Below are 19455 nucleotides of genomic sequence, written 5' to 3' on the forward strand. Positions count from 1 at the left end.
CTCACCATCACCTTTAGGTTCCACATCCGACTCACTAGGAATCTCAATGGTAGGCTCATGGGCCACTGGGTTAGGGTTATTTGCCTCAACCACTACATTCTCATTCTCCACGGTTACATCATTTCCCTCTAGATATTTACAACTCTAATAGGTTCATCTATAACTGCATCCCAAGCATGACTCCATGAGTTTCTACCCTCCTTGAACCCATTTTCTACGACCTCAATAATGGTGGTCAGGATCTCTACGTCATATCTCTACCTACCATCCCTAGTCCCATACTTAATCAACTTTGGTGTTCCATCATCAGAATGCATGTCTTTAAACTTTTCCTTGAGTTCTAGGTATGGAAATTTGTTAGGTAAGCAATTAATGATAGTGGCTGCTATGATATCCTTTCTCATTAAGATAGGTTGCCCTTAAACTTTAGCATAATATTCACATCCAAACATGATTTTCTTCACGTAAATATCAGGGGTTTCTATATCAAGTTTCTCGAAGGATCCTATGTTGGTATACTTGGAAAGAAACATTTTATTCTTGAAATAAACAATTCAAGGTCTCACTAACGATTTTCCAGCCAAAACATAAACAAGGTTCAGTAATCGATAAGTTTGGTGGAATCAAACAATTCTTTATGCACTTGTAAATGTAACACTTAAACAATTAGCACATGCACATACATAACAATCAATTTCTTATCATTGACTAGCTACTAATGCACATATAATTCTATCTTATATGCCCTTCTTATACTACCCATCTCTCATAAGCTAAAGCATTGGAATAATTTAAATAACAAGGTAAAAGGACGCTAATATAATAAAATTATAACATAGAATAATAACATAAATAAAATATAAAATAAATAAAGTAAAATAAATTAAGGAAATGCGTAGCGAATAAATTAGAAAATAAAGTTATTAATTCGAAAAAGATTTATATTTTCTAATAACGAATTCTAAATCTTAAAACAACTAAAAAAAATTTGAACTTCTTTAAAAAAGTGTACTCATTATTTTTTTGAATAATAAATAATAAGAAAAATAAAAATGTCAAAATTATCACTTTAACTTGAATAATAATTTGATTTCGAACTTAAATAAGAAATATCATATACTTTCAAACAAGATAAAAGGAAATCGACCCCCCAAAAAAAAAGTACCAATTTTGAACACTATAATCCGTAGAAGCTCGATTTTTAAGAAATTTATTTTAAATAACTAACTAGTTAGGCGCCTAAAAATTTATTAAAATAAAACCTTAGCTTCTAGATACCACTTTGTAACACCCCGACAATTCTCTCTTTTCTAAAATAACCTTTTAATATAAAACATAGAGAATTATCAAGGCATTATCGCCCGTGTGAAAACGTAACGGCTTATTCAGAATTTTGCAGCGGAAAACATAAAACTAACTTTAGGTTTATAAATAATCGATTACAGGTTTAGTCTCAAAAATCAACCAACGAAAATAAGGAAATATAAATAGTATGACAAGTTTAAAGTCCATTTAAACAAACCCAAGTCAACTTAGCAAATCAAAACTAAATACAAGCTCTCTATTCCCGATCCCAATGATGCAACATCTTCAAACCTGCAGATGGACAATGCTTATTGATCCTTAGAGACTGCTCACCAAAGATTGGGTCATCACAGGATCAATAAGGCATAGCCATGATCAACATGCACAAGCAAAAGCACGTAATCAGCAAAGCTGAGTACTACATACTAAATCAATAATAATCCTAACATGATTCTATTAAACGAACAACCCTAACATGATACTAATGAACACAAACAAGGGCAGACAAAACATGATAGTTTGACGACCATACTTGACCAGACTAGACTAGGCTAGACTTTTAGCAATAATATTATTTTAGTTGAAATAGACAATGGACCGAGTTGACCATCCAGAAGTCTTCACTAAGGAAGACGAGGTACGGGCGCGACTCCGTAACCTCAGTGACCTGCGATATCGAGGAACGTTTAAATAAAAATAGGACACGGTGATCAATCCGGTCCGAATTAAAGGCCATGGGCTACCACCATGAACCCCAACTCCTGTTTGTCCGTCACTTCAGACGTGCACAGTCTAAAGCTATTGCTATTCAGTTTCACTTTACATGATTTACAAATTGAGATCCCGTTATGACTCAACCATTACATAAGACAGACAATTCACATTTGTTCACAACTGTTTTTTTTTATCTTGGAATTAAGTAAGTGATCATAAAAGCATCAATCAAGACTCATTCCAACTTAACCAACCTTTCCTTTAACCATGAGCAACCCTGTATATGGGCATAAAGTTTCAACTTACTAAACAAGGTCCTCCGCCCTTATAAAGTAGTGAAAAGATAGAAAGGGAACAACAACCAATTGATCCAACCCAATCATATAGAATAATCTAGTGTCCCCAACCAACATGTTTGTATCAAACATCCATACTAACATGTTACAGTTCTTATAGTGCAAAATAAGTTCAATAAGTTTGTCCAACAGTATTAAACATGCACATTCCATATAACCAAGTTTGTCTATAATATCAACATCACCAAGTTCAACAATAATATCAACATGATTTCAACAATTAGCACACATTCCAAGCACGCAGGTATGTACGTACCTTGTGTAAACAAACTGCAAGACCACTTTAATAATTCAAAAGTCGCCTACGGAGAATTCTCCACCTAACAACAACCAATATAGACTCATATCAATTCATATTGAATTTTCAACAACATTAGGGAGCTTCAAACCCTTCCTAAACATAATTAGAACATTTTTCAATATCGAAACTTGAATATTTGGTTTCCTAGCATCATAATTATTATATTAATTATTGAAATTCGTTGAAAACTTTTGCAAACATCGTACTTTAAATTTTCAGCAATATAAATTCATTTAAAAGCTTCACCAAGGTCAATCTACGTTCCTAGTATCTCAAAACAACCAATTCAATAATTCATACTCAACCTATCATGATTAAAAATCATAAAAACCTTGAATTTCATACTTTAAACAATCAAAATTCATATTTCAAAGTAATTTGATAATCTGAAAATTAATAACTTTATTATATAATTTGCATAATCTGAAATTTATAATTTAAATTACAAAATCATCACTTTAATTCAAGAAACATAATTCAAATTAATGAAACATAATTCAAATTAATAAATCATAATAAGCCCTAACTTATAATTCAATCAACCAAAACTTGAAATTAATTCGTTTATAAACTCAACCAACATCTGAAAATCATGTTCAAACCATAAAAATTATGAATTTAATATCAATAACATAATTTCAATTAACAATTATAATTAATTAAAATAATTAGTTACTTAGGGTTTAAGAAATAACCAAAGAGAGAAAACAAGAAGCTGCCGGTGGACAAGGTGGTGCGGCAACAAGCGGGCAGGTGGTGCAGCGGCTGAGTGACGCTGCTGGTGGTTGCGGTGGCCGTGCAGCGACGGCTGAGTTTGTGGGGCAGGAAGAAAGAAGCAACGAGAGAAGGGAATGTCGTTGCGTGCGTGGAGGAGAACGAAGGGAGAGGAGAGGTTTCTGGTGTGGGCGAAGGACGCGGCGGCGCAGCAATGACTGGGCGGATACTGCGGTGGCGCGGAGGCTGAGCGAGAACAAAAACAGAGTAACTATTAATGGGTGTGCAACCAAGACCAAGGAGTTTAAGAGAACGAAAGAGAGAGAAGGAGAGGGAGGATTACCGGCGGCTGAGGCTTCGGTAAAGGACGACGGTGGTCGGCTGGACGGCGGCGACGAGAAGAGGGGCTTGAGGTTCCTGTTCACGTGCAGCAGGAAGAAGAGGGAAAGAGGGTTTTTGTTTCCTTTGAGTTTTACGTGAGTGAAGGAGAGGAGAGAGAGTTATGGGTTTATTTTGGGTTTATTTGTTTTGGGCTTCACCAATTTGGGCTAGGATTAGGATTTACTTTTAGTATTTGAATCCAAAATCGATTAGGCTTGGTTTCCCAATTTCAAATGTGTTTTCGAAATTCAAAGTCTTTTCAACATAGAATTCTAAAATTATTTTACATTGCATAAATCATTAAAACATTTAAAACGTATAAAAATAAATATTCGTTAATTAAATATTTATTTCTAAAATTCGTAAATTCTATTCAAATATAATTAACTATACGTTAAAATAAAAATATAAAATGTATAAAATTACGGGGGATTACATCAATAACATTCACATTTATTTACGTTTTTTTTGCAATGACAACATGAAACATGTCATATCGTAGTGGTAAAAATTTTATTGGTTAAACTCAAGGTCTAAAGTTCAAACCTTACGCAAACTATGTTTGAGCTCTTTTTTTTATGTATATGAAGATTACATGGAGCGAAAGACTCATAAGCAGAGTGCCACGTAAATTTCCTTAGAAACGCCTTTAATATACTTTGTATAGTATAGATAATCACATTTTTGTTTTTGTTAGTGTCGAACCTAACATTTAATGGGCCCTAGGAAAAAAAGAGATACGGGCCCCCGTATATACTCGTAATAACTAAGAAGTTTAAGTTCCAAAATCTATATGACAAATAATTTCATTAAACTAGTATTTTTGACCCGTTCATGCACGGGAGCATCGTATTTATAAAGTGTGAAAAATTTATATCGTTCGAGATACAATTTTTAGGTATCATAAAAAAGTATAATTTTTGTGGTACATTCACAAATATTTAGTTAGTGTAAGATATAAATAAATAGAAATATTTTATGTTTATTACTGTACTCTCTTTCTACTTTAAAGAGGACCTTCCAGAAATCGCCCACCCTTGGATGGAACTCCCTGCAAATCAAATTAAATTAAATTTTGAGTTTCAAAGTGGAAAGACTACTGAAGCAAAAAGATACTCGAAAATGAAGAGCGAACCAAAACACAATCTGGTAATCAATCAGCTGAAACTTTTGGGAGATAGAAATTTAACTCACAACTGCAATTACAAACAGTGCATCTAAGCACCTGTAACACTCTAATAATTTCTTGCTTTTATAAAACCATTTTCCAACTTAAAATAAAGGAATTACTAAAGCATTACCGCCACCGTGATAACGGTTAAGGCTATTACCAGAATTACGCAGCGGAATTTAATGTCAACTAACTTTTAAAAACATAATAAATGAAATATCGAGACCTCCTACAATTTGGAACCATAATGCCCAAAACCCAAAGTATAAATAGTTCAAACATTTCAAACATAATTAAAGTAAAGTTAAATGGTTCAAAATACGAAAACATGCAACTCTCTCGATCATCCCAAGCCACATGATTCCGATCTACCAACCTGCTATATTATTCTACTCCCCATCAATGCAAGTGCAAATGATAGATCATCATAGGGTCATTAATGCAAAGGCCATGACCAAAACACACAAAGCACGTAGTCAGCAAAAGCTGAGTACTTACAAGAATAGAGTAAATGAAACTAAAACATGCATCACTCACTAAGTACTAATCATCATGCAAAAGCCATATAATAATAAACAATCAATCATAAATACAAGACTCGACTCTTGACTCGACTCTTGACTCACAATTCAATTAGAATAAGCTTCGAACGGGCCAAAAGAATATTCCATAAAGGAAAGGTGATGGGAGCCAACCATACACCAAATAATAATAATAAATTCGGGCCATACTGAGTGTCAGGCCATACCGACGGAATTCCTGCGCATATTATAAATGAAACAACGTCTTGTATCATTAGTAGGAGTACGAGCTTTCCGGCAAGATTCCCCCTATTGTTCATACTCAAGGTATATACGTTCCAAGAGTTTTGAAGCTTGTTCTGGTTGCATTTTACGTTTATTAATATTTTATTAAAGGCGAACTCAAGACTCACCAACATACACACATACAATTAATAAACAACAACCAAAACAATCTTATTTTAATGCTTTAGGACTTGTGATCAATAAAGCAAGACACTTGTGAAATTACTACCATGTTCCTCCTCACCAAAGTGAGACTCCACATCATGCACATTAACATGAGGGTTGTGCCCTTGCACGACAACTCCTAATTCGTTTCATACATAATATTCCCAACTGAACCCTACATGTGTGGTGGCTTACACGAGCTAACCCTTCACATGTGGTAAAATAAATAGTACAACGAAGTACGAATAATTGGCTCAAAGTATGCTAGACATCCCGTACAATAACATACAAATAAATAATCCATCCCTTGCATGTGAAACAAACCATACATGCATAAATATTGAACAACATGATTGACAATGAAATCCATACTTATAATAAAATCAACATGCTTGTTCAACCAACAATTCAATAATTCCAATAATATAAATCCACATGATCGTTCACCAAAGCATATATGAATCCACACAACATAATTCACATCATCAACAATCATGTAATGTCATTGACAAAAGGTATGGTCGCCCTAGACTTGTACGTACCTTGAATACCTAAGCGTAGGGGGAGCACTCAACTAGAAATCACCTCCTATCATCAAAATAATGAAACTTAAATTATTTCCATGTTCATTAAATTTCCAGCAACTTTATAAAATCTAAAACCTCATTTAAACTTTAGAATTCAATCGTTTAATAATAATATAATCGTCTCAATTTGCAAAATCAATCCCTTGTACGAAAACATACTTTTTCCGCCTTTAAAATCAATACAAATCAACACTTTAAGCCTTTCTTCAAATCTGAAAATATAATTGATTATCATAATTAAAATCATCACCTAATTATGCTAATCAATTGACTCATTAGGTCTAGGTTAAAACCCTAACTTGAAAATGAAGGAAATAGTGCCCTTGGTCCAAGTATGCATATAATATTAAGTCTAATAAATGCGGTTCAGTATTAATTAACAAGTTAATAATTCAGTGAGATCAAGTGAGCTGAATGCCTAGCTAGAGGCCGCTTCAGTTCAAGTGGAATTAACGATATTAATCCACAGCTTACTCTTGACTGAAGCCGTAGGGTCACACAAATAGTACGTAAACGGATCAAGTATTTAATGGCATTAAATACTCCATCTATGGATATTCGGAATCGACGGATCTTGGTTTCAGTGGGAGCTGAGATCGTCACAAGCAAGAAATGAATACTCCGAAAACGATGATATTACCGGAAACGGAAATATGGATCGTATCGGAAATATAAATATTATCCAAGTCGTAAATGTTGCCGGAAACGGAAACATGGTACGTGTCGGAAAATATTATCGGAAATGGAAATATTACCGGAATCGGAAATATTGCCGGAAACGGAAATATTGTCAGAATCGGAAATATTATCGGAATTGGAAAATAATTCCGGAAACGGAAATATTAAATATTTGTTCGAAACGGAAATTAATTCCGGAATCGGAAATATTAAATATTGTTCGTATCGGAAATGAATTCCGGAATCGGGAATTTAATCGGAAGTGTATCGTACGAATTAGCATCGGACGAGGCTCGCTAGACGAAGGCCCAGCACGAAGCCAGGCCATCGCCCAGCAAGCCACACGCATCACCATCACACGCCAAGCCTCGACCAGGCCCAGCGCAAGGCCAGGCCCAGCCAGGGCCTTGGGCGCGCGCGCGGACCCAGGCAGCGAGCATGGGCCGAGCGCTGTGCGCTCAGCGTGGGCCGCAAGGCCTGCGCGAGTGTGCGGTGCTCGTGCGATGCTTGTGTGCGTGCTATACGAATCCTAAAGCTATCAGGATTCGATATATGATTAAATCCTAATACTAATAGATTAAGTTTATTATTTAGAGTTCAAGTTGGATTCTAATTAATAAATCCAAATCCTAGTAGGATTATAATTCCTTTTCCATACCTCTATAAATAGGAGCCTAAGGTCATAATTTATAGAAACAATTGAAGTATTCTAAAGGTAAGATTTTGAAGAAAAATCAGCCATACACTTGCACCTAAATAGCCGAAATTCCTAAGCAACCTTAAGGGCGATTCTAGTTGGTCAAGCTTAAGGCGGATCCGGACGTGCTGTGGACTATCTACGGAGGGACGACACTTGGAGTCCTAAAGACTTGTTCTTGTTCGGTTCGGGCGCAGCTAGGGAGGGCACGCAACAAAGTGTATGCATCTAAACTATGCTAAATGATTATGTGTAAATAATATGCTTTCCTGGCTTTATGGTTTTCCCGCATGATTTATGTTTTGTAATATGAATCATAACCTAACAGTGGTATCACGAGCCTCTTATTATTTTCATAATCTAAATTGCATAAACATGGTTAAATTTTACAAATTTGCAAAGAATTAATTTTCGTAATTGTTAATTAATTGCAAATTGCGTTTATTTAATTATATGTACGCAGTTTTTCGGCAGTTTCTACGTTACTCATCCAAATCGAGTGATTTTTGTGTCAATTCCGCATGTAAAAGGCATTCTAAAATTTTGACAAAATTAATATTTTTCGGCCGAACCCAGAATTCCCAAATTCGAAGCCTAACTATGACTTTTCGGAGGTTTTAGTTTTTCGAACGCAAAAGTTTGTAAATTTAAGATGTTAAATTAAATATTTGCGATTCTTGTTGATAAATCTTGAATTTTTGATTGACCAACAGTATATGTTTAACAAGTTTGAATGCCTAGCCTTGTTAATTATACAACCTAATTTGTAATTTTGATTAATTTGTTGAAATTCGAATAATTTAGAATTGATTTGATTTTCATGATTAATTAATAATTTAATTAGGTATCCATGATTAAAATCCACCATAAAAATTGTTAATTTATGTTAAATTTTTAATTTTTATGACCTAGATTTGAATCCATGTTAATCGGAAATTAATTGATTAATAAATTTTCGATTTTTCGCCCTAAAATTATGAAATTAATATGTTTTATTAATTTGTCATTAATTTTGAATTAAAAATTAATTTTTTTTTTGAAAACGCTCATTAATGTTGCACGCACAAAGCAATGGAAGCTACGTGTTACCCTTAAGGGGTGTTGTATAGTGCGGGCACGCGACGACGAGCAAGGGAGCTCGTCGCCCGTGCGGTACGAATGCAGCGAGCAACGTAGCGCATGGCGCGCGCACGAGGCAAGGGAGCCTGTGCGTGTGTGCTGTGTGATATGGCGATGGGCGAAGGGCGAAGGCATGGAATGAGCAGGGGCGCGCGCGCGCGAGGGCGAGAGCTGGTCGCCCAGCGATCGCTGCTCCGCGCACCAACACGCGTGGCCTCGAGGGCTTGCTTGCGCGCGAGCGAGCGAGCACTCCCATCGTGGCTGCTGCGATGCATGCGAGCAGGCTGCGCACAAGCGTGGCTTGGCTTGCTGCGTTTGCGCGTGGCTGCTGCTGCGATGAGCCATGGGCCAGCGATAGGTCGTGCACTCGACGGGGCTTGGGCGCAAGCCCAAGTGCTCGTCATGTTACGATTATCGAGTTTTAAATTTAATTTGAGATTTTCAGTTCATATAATTTTAATTAATTTTAAAATTAATAATTTAAATTGTTTTCTTGGATTTTAATTTTGAATATTATAATTATTATAAATTTTAATTTATTCTAATTATTTTACTAAAATTAAAAACCTTGAATTAATTTAAATTCAACTGAAAAATAAATTAAATAAGTGGATTCAATTATAAATTTATATGAGCTTTAAATTTTAATTAAATTTGTATGTTTCCGGTTAGACTAGAAAGACATTTTTATGTTTAAAAATTAGTAAAGCATATGAATTTATTGGTTTAAGTGGGAGCAATTTTAGTCATAAACTCTTGATTAGGTCTACAAATCCTTTAAGGTTAAACAACTTGATTAGAATTAATAAGGACTGAATAATTGGTAGATTATTGGTGCCCTTATTTAATTGCTGCAAATATTTATGTGATGCATAACGTGTTTTACTAACCAGCTATGTGGGTCATTCATGATAATGAATGGGTGAATGGTATATATTGTATATGTACTGTTTTGCAGGTTATGAAGTGACTAGTATGGCCCAAATAGGATAGAAAATATGGTCTGCGTACCATTAATTTGAATGTAATTGGTCTAAAGTACCAAATTTGTTTTTCAATTCAAATATGGTTTGCGTACCATCAAATAGTTGTAATTATTTTAATTATAGCTTATCCTATTTGAAGAAAATGAAGCCTCCCACAGAGATTTTCAAGACGGACTTTGAAGTTGAAGCTTCAAGATGAAGTCGGGCCATACTAGATCACATCTATCTTATGCATGTTTTAAGTTATTTATTGCTTTTAAATATGTCTTAAATATGCATGAGATCAAAGCTTGATTATGTTGCATGATTAAGGATTTTAGTTCACTTAAAATCTAACCAACATAGTAAGAGCCTTAAGTTCCAAACTTAAAAATTGAGTTAAAAGGTGCCATGCCAAAATAACACTTACTTGGATACCCTTTTTTCATCGATCTTAGTAATAGTTTTCCGCCATAGCGAGGTGTTACTTATCGATACTAAAGGGGTAAGGTACACAAATAATTGTGAGTACATGTTAGTTTTGGTGAAAACTCAACGATATAAGTAAGGAGTCCTTTTATATCAACCAAGAGTAGTTTCTAGACTATTAGCAAAAGGCTTTTGCTTACCTAAAATATTTTAGAATTGAGTCAAAATACATAATGTGCTTAATTCTTCAATGGTTTTAGGGTCTTGGAATCATTTTATTCACACCTGCCGGAACAATAAATTCGAATAAAATGCCAATAACTTGTTTGAATTGCATGATTGCTTTAATTTTCAAGTTATTATTCATGATAAATGTTTAGACTTTGCATGCTTCAATGTATGTTTTAATTATTGTTTATAATTAAATATCTTGCACTGCAGTAAATCCTTTTAGAAAGGTAACAGTAAATTTCCTCGATTGGTAGTGAATCCAAGAACGATTCACGGAAATGAGAGAAAATGAGCAATTTAAAATGTACGTTTCTTTTAGCGACTTTTATGGTTGTTTTCGAATATCAAAGTCGAATGGCGAACCGATTGGTGCTTGTGAATTCAAAATACAATGTAGTTTTGAGATCATAAAGCATTGAGTTTAAACGCTCAGCTTTACCAATGGTTAACAACCTAAAATCTTTTTCCATTTAATTCTCGAATGAGTCTAGTCCCTAGACATTCGAATAGATCGATGCTTAGAGAACTTTAGAAGCTTCTGGTAAGATCATCTAGTTGAAACTTAATATTCAACATAAAATGGTAAGAACCTTGTTGGAGTGACATTGGACATGTTTAACAAAGTATAAAAGTCAACACTAGAGAATTCAATTCTTAAGGCTATTAGAAAGGGTACGAGAAATAGGAAAACAAAGGAACAAATGAAAGGAATTTACAATTCCGTTTCTACATATAAGTTTATGTTTAAAAGAGCAGTGACCTAGCAATCAAACTTCCTTGGTATCATATACCGCTTGAGGTTCTTACTTCGGTAATAACTCAAACAATGGAAGCTAGGATACACTAATGACCTACAAGTGGGAAATGAAGCATGGCAATGCTACATTAGTTGTAGGGTCAACTAAGTTTGTTTTAAGTCCTTTCAAAGGCTGGAACTTGATGGCTATTTTGTTCCATAATTAGCATACCTAAATTTCTGCTTCAAACACAGAAAGACTCATATTCAAGGAAAACAAAAACAATGTTTGTTTGTTTATTTGAAATGGTCATTTACGGGTTGAGTCAATATGCTTGATTAAAACAAACAACTCTTTAACAATAAAAACTTTACTAGGTTCAAATCAACCCCTTGATTTGAGTTCCACTAATCTTTGGCATTGTTCCTTAGACCATATCAACAAGTTAACGTTCTAAAGCTATATTTTGATGGACTTTTGAAAGTTGATTGATTTCTAGATTAATTTAAGACAAGCTAGTCTTACTTGTTGAAAGTAAGAAAAGATATGAACTATTGTTAGAACGCCTAGACAATAGAGTTCAAAGCTAAAGAAAGATTTTATGACTTTATTATTTCACATAGATTTGAGTGAATATAGGTTTATTTACTCAAAGTGATATAAGTTTGAATTTGTTTGGCTAGTTCAAGATTCAGAAGTATAAAATCCACTTGGAAAGGAATCATAAAGATCTAGGTTAGATCATGTTGATGATTACTTAAGTCAAGAATGATCATCAATGATTGTGTGTTGTAAATTCACGATCTAGCTCCATAAGATATGGCATATCTTAGTTGGAATAATCGAAGTCAATTAGTACTTGATTCGATTAATGATGAATCATAAAGACTTTTCCTATAATTTCTAAAACAAAATGCTCAACTACCACCAAACTAAACCAAATTCGTCAAAGCTATTGAAAAGTAATTTCAGAATATCTTTTCATAATATATCTAAAGAGTTGCTAAACTCAGTGGGAGCTTAGTGTTTGTTATTCAACAAACTAAGGCCCAAGTATAGATATATGTTTCATTGTGATTTATTCAAATGAGACACAAGGGTATTGTTTCTACCACGAATTTTTGAGAACATAATGTTTGTTTGCTCGAAATAATGTCCTTTTGGAGATTCGTTTCCAAAATGACAAGTAGGAGAAAATAGACCTCGAAAGTCTTCGAGGCGAACAACAAACATAAAACGGAGATTCCAGAGGCTCTTCGAAGTTCTTTAGAAAATCCGAACACTTATTCTTTGAGGACTTTAGAAGTGGCTTTAAAGAATAGACATCTCTTAGGAGACTTCACAAGTGCTTCAAGGAGAACAGAATATTCAAAGGACTTTCAAGTGGCTATTGATATTCTATTTGTTTGATGTTCTATACCCAAGTAGGCATAGAGTTCAAGTCACTGAAACTATGAGATTCTTCTATTAGATAGTGAAGAAACCTACAACTTGCAGTTAAACTATTATCATGTAGATTAATGAGTTTTTGACCTGTAAGAAAGCTATGACGAAACCCAGATTCCCTAAAATGGTTAGAGGCCATATATAGACTCAAATGTTTTAAATGGTTAGAGGCCATAAAACATACTCAATGTTTTGATGACAAAATTGAAATTTTGTTGATTTGCAAGAATAGTTTCACACCTATTGGTTGCAAGTTGGTTTTAAGGATAAAAACCATCAAACATTGAATTGTGTTAACACACAAAGCTAGATTAGTTGCTAAGGTTACAGCAAATTCATTGTGTTGAAACCTCATGCATAATCTTAATGCTCAAGTCTATAAATCAAGCAATGATTACATATTGGTACATATGAAAATTGGATGACAAAACGTATTCCTCAATCAAATGTTGGAAGAAAATATGTACATGGTATGTCATAGGATTTGTGGATCCAAAGAAATGATGGCTTATGAAATCTAAGTACAGATTTAAGCAAGCAATTGGGAATTGGAAATGTATCTTAGTGAAGCTAATAAGTATTTTAGTTTCATAAAATATACATAATTCTTATAGATATATAAGAAGTTTAGTGGGAGTACATAAAAACTTAATTGTTCCTATGTGTATCACACACATATCTCTCTATTGTGAAATAACATTCAAATGCTAATGACTTAGATTTGAAATTATTCATCAATGATGGACCAAGGCGAAACTTAGTACATACTGGGTATTAAGATCTATTTACAAAGATCTTATATTAATGTTTTGGATTAAGTAATGGCATTTACTAAATCAAACACGAAAGACTCCATTGGAGATATTCGACCCATGTGAATAAATCTAAGTAAAGAATGTTTGAACTATGTATAAGCATTTACTAAGTTAAACATCAAAGGATCTAAGTAGGATTCTTAACCTATATTATATGTCAAAGAATTTAGCTGGATTTAGTATCTACTGAAACTAGATGAGCTAAAGTTACATGAATAGAATTCAATTGGGAATTATTCTGCAAAAGAATTTATCATGTATGATATAATATGAGGATCGCCAAAAACGTATCGTATGACTTTAGGCATGACGAACATATACCAATCTCTATTGATCTAAGTGAAGATCAACTAGATTGAGATCAAGAATACTTATGGTACTTGAAAAGGTACATAGAAATAGTTCTTGGTTCAAGGAAATAAAGATATGCTAAATATTGATGCTACACGCATAAACACTGGCAAAGGATCAAGCAAGACCCTTTGGAGTTAACCATTGATAAGGACGAGCTATAGAGCATCGTGTTTTGAAATGGCAACATGGATTGGAAACCATGAGTTGTTGCGTGGAATATTAAAATATTAATTTCTATGTTCTAAGATACAGTTGGAAAGTATTCCACATATATGTGAACTGCTTGGATAAGTAATTCCAAACAAAGCATCACTAGCAACCTATAAATCATGAAGTAAAAGTACTTATTGCCTAAGAAGCAATAAAACAGGGTTGTTTGTGTTAAATAGTTCTTCACTGAACTTGGGTAGATCACATGTCTGCTGGCTTGATGGTTCTTCATTGAAAAATGCGTAGAACCACTCTTAGACTAGATCACAAAATAAACATACTCAAAAGATCTTATCATCTATCTCGAAGAACATTCGATGAAAAGGATATTAAGATTGGCAAAGCATGATAACTAAACCAATGCAACAAGTGAGAAACAACACTCACATTGTGGCACTGGAAATCAAGCATAGCTTTGAATTCCATGAACTGTTTTAAATATGGGTTAGAGGCCCATGGTTGTAAAACATTGGGGTTGAACATTTATCATATCTGAAATGTATTTTCATATTCCATTTAATCTTGGTTTAGTATTAAATGATGCGTCCCTTCAATTTGACAAAATATTCAAGATAGACTGTCAGGACCAATCCTGTGACTAAGAAATGTCTATCAAGTGAACTTGAATGTCAAAAGTTGAAAATGGTCCCTGGTCGGAGTTTTCTATAAAATTGGACGCATAGAAAACGTTAGACGACTAGAATGCAAGATGACTAGTAGTTCTGTTTCTTGAACTATGTGGGCATGGCAATGTCATAATCATTTGCATAGATACTTACTTTGGGAAGACTAGTATCGGACAGACCTATGAAACTTTACTGTAAGAGATGAAAATCTGTCATAAATAAATTTCATTAAAATTATTAGACACTAAATCCTCAATACCTGAGTGATTTGAGATTACTTGTTTGAGAACTGGTTGCTTTGACGTTGACCAACCGTCGCACCGTAAAAGGAGGCTATAAAGGCAACGCTCAGGTAATCACCTATCAAACGAAGTCTAATCTCAAGATCGCAAGATTGGGATTGTCCTCCCATAAATCGGGATAAGATGCTTAAAAGTTGTACAAGGCCACTCGGAGAGCTAGAAACTGTAAAATGCATGGCCGTGCTCGGATGAATCATAGGCTATGATTATCTTTTTATTTGATCAGTTGAACTCTGAAACCGAGAAACACCTCTGGACATAATAAGGATGACAACTCTTACCTTATGTTCAAGAGCAAGCATCGAGCGACAAATGAATTAGGTAATGCACACTTGTCCCTAAGGACAAGTGGGAGACTGAAGGAAATAGTACCCTTGGTCCAAGTATGCATATAATATTAAGTCTAATAAATGCGGTTCAGTATTAGTTAACAAGTTAATAATTCAGTGAGATCAAGTGAGCTGAATGCCTAGCTAGAGGCCGCTTCAGTTCAAGTGGAATTAATGATATTAATCCACAGCTTACTCTTGACTGAACCCGTAGGGTCACACAAATAGTACGTAAACGGATCAAGTATTTAATGGCATTAAATACTCCATCTATGGATATTCGGAATCGACGGATCATGGTTTCAGTGGGAGCTGAGATCGTCACAAGCAAGAAATGAATACTCCGGAAACGATGATATTACCGGAAACGGAAATATGGATCGTATCGGAAATATAAATATTATCCAAGTCATAAATGTTGCCGGAAACGGAAACATGGTACGTGTCGGAAAATATTATCGGAAATGGAAATATTACCGGAATCGGAAATATTGCTGGAAACGGAAATATTGTCAGAATCGGAAATATTATCGGAATCGGAAAATAATTCCGGAAACGGAAATATTAAATATTTGTTCGAAACGGAAATTAATTCCGGAATTTGAAATATTAAATATTGTTCGTATCGGAAATGAATTCCAGAATCGGGAATTTAATCGGAAGCGTATCGTACGAATTAGCATCGGACGAGGCTCGCTAGACGAAGGCCCAGCACGAAGCCAGGCCATCGCCCTGCAAGCCACACGCATCACCATCACACGCCAAGCCTCGACCAGGCCCAGCGCAAGGCCAGGCCCAGCCAGGGCCTTGGGCGCGCGCGCGGACACAGGCAACAAGCATGGGCCGAGCGTTGTGCGCTCAACGTGGGCCGCAAGGCCTGCGCGAGTGTGCGGTGCTCGTGCGATGCTCGTGTGCGTGCTATACGAATCCTAAAGCTATCAGGATTCGATATATGATTAAATCCTAATCCTAATAGATTAAGTTTATTATTTAGAGTTCAAGTTGGATTCTAATTAATAAATCCAAATCCTAGTAGGATTATAATTCCTTTTCCATACCTCTATAAATAGGAGCCTAAGGTCATAATTTATAGAAACAATTGAAGTATTCTAAAGGTAAGATTTTGAAGAAAAATCAGCCATACACTTGCACCTAAATAGCCGAAATTCCTAAGCAACCTTAAGGGCGATTCTAGTTGGTCAAGCTTAAGGCGGATTCGGACGTGCTGTGGACTATCTACGGAGGGACGACACTTGGAGTCCTAAAGACTTGTTCTTGTTCGGTTCGGGCGCAGCTAGGGAGGGCACGCAACAAAGTGTATGCATCTAAACTATGCTAAATGATTATGTGTAAATAATATGCTTTCCTGGCTTTATGGTTTTTCCGCATGATTTATGTTTTGTCATATGAATCATAACCTAACAGAAAATCCCAATAAAACTAATTTATTATCATAAAAATCAATTCTTTATTCAATAAAAAAATCTGAAAATTCATCCTTTAATAATTAAAACAAGCCTAATGAATCACAACACGCAAATCCTCAAACCACGGTATTCATAACCGGTTCCCAGCATTTTAATTACTCAAAATAATATTAATATTATAATTTAAAATACGGAATTTAAATAGAATAAGTAAGGAAGAAGAGAATTATACCAATCCGGCCTATAGCACGGAACGACCACGAATTAGAGTGATTGGGCGAAAAGATTGAACAAGAACGAACACACACACACAATGCACAACTCGTGTGCGTGTGTGCGCAACGACGAAAGGGGGACGCAGTAGGGCCGCGCGCGGGCTGGACGCAGCGTGTGCGCGCGAGAGAGAGCGAGGGATCGAGAGGGGTGCTGGGCGCTGGTGCGCGAGGGAGAGCGAGGGCACAGCGCGCGCTGGCGCGAGAGAGCGAGCGAGGGAAGGCGAGCGGGTGAGTGAGGGCGAGGGCGTGGGCGTGCGAGGGCAGCAGCACACCACACAACACACTCGATGCAACAAGGGAGCAAGGGGCGAGGGCTGTGCCGTGCGAGAGGCACGAGCAGCAGCGAGCAAAGGGGACGGCGAGCACGAGTGCTGTGCGAGCCGGCCGAGAGGAAGAGGGCAAGAGGAGTGGGGTGCAAGCAAGCCAAAAAGGGTTTTATGAATTTAAGGCTTCATTTAATGATGGGGGAGTCCTATTTATAGGCTCCCCATTTTCAATGGGCTAGGCTTAGGAAATTAGAATTGGGCTTAGGAAATAAATGATTGGGCTAGCTTAGGACTTGAATTAAACTCTTTTGATTGGGCTCGTTTAATAAAACGAATTGGACTTTTTATTTAAAACCCGAAGCCTTTAAAAATCATTTGCAACCCATTTAATTTTCCGACTCAAGAATTAAATTCGTTTCGTAATTAATTAAAATAATAAATATTCTAATTAATTAAAATTCATTTAAATAAAATACATTTAAATTAATCGTAAAATGCTTTATAAATATAATAAAATATACTTATAAATATTATAAAAATACGAGGTATTACAGCACCAACTATGGTCTAGGATAACTCCAGAATTAGGTTTTAACTTTTAAGGAAATTGTATCATTATTAACAAAAACCCATATAAGTGTGTTCTGATTAGTTACCAAGATACCTCAACATAATATAACAATATGATTCTGTGATGAACAACCCCGGGTTTTGAATTATTCAATTTGCTTATTTGACTACAGAGATTACAGTGTAAAGCATGAAAGATTTTGACTTATTGCGATTGGCAAGCCTACATCAGAAACCGTAATAAAATGTAAAGCATGAAAGGTTTGAGTAAGAACATCAAACCACAAAAAAACGCAAAACGTGAAGGTTTGAAAGTTTGTATGAAGATTTCAGAGTCACACGAACTTAAACTATAGAAAAATAGTTACAATTTTTCATATGATTTGTAAGAGCACGGGTTTATCTAAAACTTGAGTTTTTGGTTAGCATTCACTTGATTAGTTAGTTAGAAGTCATTATACCTAATGTTTTCTTGGAGCAACTCAGATAATTCATTCCTACCATCATCCATCGTTTCATCTACACTCAATGAAGCTCAATGTTTACTTATGTTAACATACTTGATATAATTTGATAATAATTCCACCAGGAGTGTATAAGTAGTTAGCACATGGTAACATCTCACCAATAGATGGCACCAAATAGGAAGTGAGGCTTGTTCCCTTTCCTTCAAACAATGGCCTCAAACACAGGAAGCTGGACAAAACACCAAGCGTATTTCACATTTCAAATCTCATACAGACATACAAACACTCAGACAACGAACTTAATAAGGGATGCAACACAGAATTTCTAGCATATTGGAATTTATGAAAAGCTAAGGGAATTAAGAAGGGGAGAGACTACTGCATTTAGAGTGTTTAGTTCTGAACAAAGAAATTTGGCATTTTGCACAAAAAATATTGGATTTTTAGTTTTAACCCAAACACATCATCATCAGTTCATCACAAATGCAGTGCTCAAAGAATCCATATTTCCCTATAAGAAATGCTTTGTTGGCCATATTTATGGAAGCAACAAAATCTACCTACATCTAATTTCCAAAGTTTATCAAAATACGAGAATACCTTTTAAGTATATGAAATTATAGATTAAGGTGTGCAAGATTACAATAGAGGATGTACATTCTCCACGTACAATTAAATTTCTATGCCCCTCTTCTCTCCATTATTTGTTCTAGCTCTCCCTCCACATAACACCCTCATGTAGTCATGTCCCTCCTCACTCTCTTAATCCTGTTAGGTTATGATTAGGGGTGTCAATTCTCAATCCGACTCAGTGAACCCGATGGGTTTGTCCGACCGTTTAGAATCCGAACCGTTTAGAACCCGCGAGTTAAAATCCGAAATCCGATCCGATCCGATTATATTCAACCCGAATCCGACCCAACCCGTTAGTATTGATCCGATTAAGATCCGAATCCGTTAACAGACCGATCCGTGACAATCCGGATCCATTTAATCCGATCCGAAGCGATCC

The 19455-nt window shown here is 35.4% G+C and overlaps 1 long non-coding RNA gene across 1 annotated transcript; it reads right to left on the reverse strand.

Annotated features, from left to right (window-relative positions):
• Positions 1–1401: 1401 nt before the first annotated feature.
• LOC130461985 (uncharacterized) lies at positions 1402–4040 on the reverse strand. The gene is made up of 4 exons (XR_008922067.1): positions 3734–4040; positions 3372–3636; positions 2632–2695; positions 1402–1630 (listed from the first exon to the last, which is right to left on the reverse strand). It is a non-coding gene; the product is annotated as an uncharacterized lncRNA (long non-coding RNA).
• Positions 4041–19455: the final 15415 nt, after the last annotated feature.

This window comes from Spinacia oleracea, chromosome 5 (assembly GCF_020520425.1).
Source record: "Spinacia oleracea cultivar Varoflay chromosome 5, BTI_SOV_V1, whole genome shotgun sequence".
Taxonomy (NCBI): Eukaryota; Viridiplantae; Streptophyta; class Magnoliopsida; order Caryophyllales; family Amaranthaceae; genus Spinacia; species Spinacia oleracea.